Here is a 2,500-nt window from a genome sequence, read left to right on the forward strand (position 1 = left end):
TTAAATATGGCTAAATCGAATTTATAAGAAGTAGTTGCAGAGATGCACACCCATTGGGCGAAAGGGAATCCGGTTCCTATTCCGGAACCCGGCAGCGGAACCGCATACCATTCGGGCCCTCGTAAGAGTGTTCGTCGGGGTAACCCAAAATGACCTGGAGACGCCGTCGGGAGATCTGGGAAGAGTTTTCTTTTCTGTATAAGCGTTCGAGTTCCCTGGAAACCTCTAGCAGGGAGATAGGGTTTGGAATGCGAAGAGCACCGCAGTTGCGGCGGTGTCTGGATCTTCCCCTCGGACCTTGAAAATCCAGGAGAGGGCCACGTGGAGGTGTCGCGCCGGTTCGTACCCATATCCGCAGCAGGTCTCCAAGGTGAAGAGCCTCTAGTCGATAGATTAATGTAGGTAAGGGAAGTCGGCAAATTGGATCCGTAACTTCGGAATAAGGATTGGCTCTGAGGAGCGGGGCGTGTCGGGCTTGGTCGGGAAGCGGGTCTGGCTGACGTGCCGGGCCTGGGCGAGGTGAACGGTTGGCGACTTCGGTCGCGTCCCGGGATCCGAGCTCGGTCCCGTGCCTTGGCCTCCCGCGGATCTTCCTTGCTGCGAGGCTTCCGTGGCGGTTAACGCCGTCGTGGTCGCTTCTTCGGCCGCCATTCAACGCTTAGCTCAGAACTGGCACGGACTAGGGGAATCCGACTGTCTAATTAAAACAAAGCATTGCGATGGCCCTCACGGGTGATGACGCAATGTGATTTCTGCCCAGTGCTCTGAATGTCAACGTGAAGAAATTCAAAAAAGCGCGGGTAAACGGCGGGAGTAACTATGACTCTCTTAAGGGCCCTCGTCGCGCTCACGGTGCCTTCCCTCCGGCTCAGCCGTTCAGTTGTTGCCAACTGAACGTTGCCCAGCTCCCACCTCGTGGAGGTGCGGAGGGATCGGGAGCCACATTACATCGAGTGACACCGTGAGCGCGACGTGGTCGCTTTTGGGAGTCGTAGTTACAGGGATGGTGATGCGCAATACAGGCCTCTGTGCCCCTCAGCCTCTCCCATCCAAGTCGCACGACCTACCTCCTCGGGGTACCTGCCGGAAAACGTGGTTGGTACCTCAACCACGGCTAAACGGAGTGCGGCGAACTCGGAGCAATCCGGGTGGGCCCCTCGGGTTTGCACCCCGCTGGGCTCACGCCTTCGGGCAAAACTGATACAGCAAAAAACAAAAAGAAAACAAGCCTCGGATGCTGTCGATCCCAAGCAGTGGCGACAGCTATGGTGGAAAACACCGACCAGGAGGACTCTAATCCCCTGGATACGCAAACTAATTCAAGGTCAACTAATAGCCGGCGTAGAACTACGCCTGAATGCTGCCCATCCTGTCGCGTCCAACTATCTGACAGAACCCCAGCAAGCGCTGCACAACATATCCGAAGATGCAATGCACCACCTATACAACCAGACGGATATTTATGCGATATATGTAATACAAAATATAAGACGTACGCCGGACTAAGATTGCACCAACGCAGGATGCACCCTGTTGAATATAATACAGCTGATGTAGAACTAATAACAAAGAGACAAAATACGGCACGACCACAATACTCGAACGGTGAAATACGTGCAATAGCGAATACTGAAGCCTCCTTACCAAACAGACTATCATTACTATCAAAAGATATAAACAAAATATTATCGAATTTTGCTGGACGCCCAATAGATGGAATTAAAAAACTAAGGCAGAAACCGATATACCAGCAATATCTAAAAGAAGAAGCAGAAAACCTAAAAGCTCAGAAATATAGAGAAATTTGTCCATTATCGCCTAAAATAATACTACATAGAGTGGAACATAATCCAAATAAAGTCACAATTCCGGATTTACCATACGCAAATACCTCAATGCATACGTGTGATGTAGCGCAATCTAATGTACCTCTCAAATCCCAATCAGCTGATACCACCGAGCACGTCGAAGAATCATGTAGCCTCATACCATCTAAGGAAATCTGTCGCCTATTACGCGAGATACAAGAAGAAACTACCGAAGAAATGAGTAACATAATCTATGAAATCTTAAAAAACACTGAAACAACACAAGTAATGAACATGATTGATAAATATATACAAAAAATAGCTAATGAAAAATTAAACAAACCTGCAAACAATAGAAATAGAAAAAGAAATACTTACCACAAAAGAAAAGGAACCCGTGCCAAAAGACGAACTAATGAATATGTCCGTATGCAAAAACTTTATATGAAAAACCCAACACAAGCCGTAGAACACATCCTATCCGGGCCATCGTTAGAATCTCCTGAAACCCCCGATATGGACACATTCACACAATATTATAAAGAATTATTTACAAAGAAAAAACTAAATTTAAAACCCTACAATAGTAAATACAAACCTAAAATAGAAACCAATCACCCCATCACAGGCACTGAATTACATAGAGAGCTATTAAAATTAAAAGAATCCGCCCCCGGAACTGACGGAATAAA

At 47.4% G+C, this 2,500-nt stretch overlaps 1 pseudogene; it reads left to right on the top strand.

The window, feature by feature from the left end:
• Positions 1-2,500, top strand: part of LOC143307783 (large subunit ribosomal RNA) — an 8,363-nt pseudogene that overhangs the window by 1,962 nt on the left and 3,901 nt on the right.

This window comes from Osmia lignaria, unplaced genomic scaffold, assembly GCF_051020975.1.
Source record: "Osmia lignaria lignaria isolate PbOS001 unplaced genomic scaffold, iyOsmLign1 scaffold0078, whole genome shotgun sequence".
Classification (NCBI taxonomy): Eukaryota; Metazoa; Arthropoda; class Insecta; order Hymenoptera; family Megachilidae; genus Osmia; species Osmia lignaria.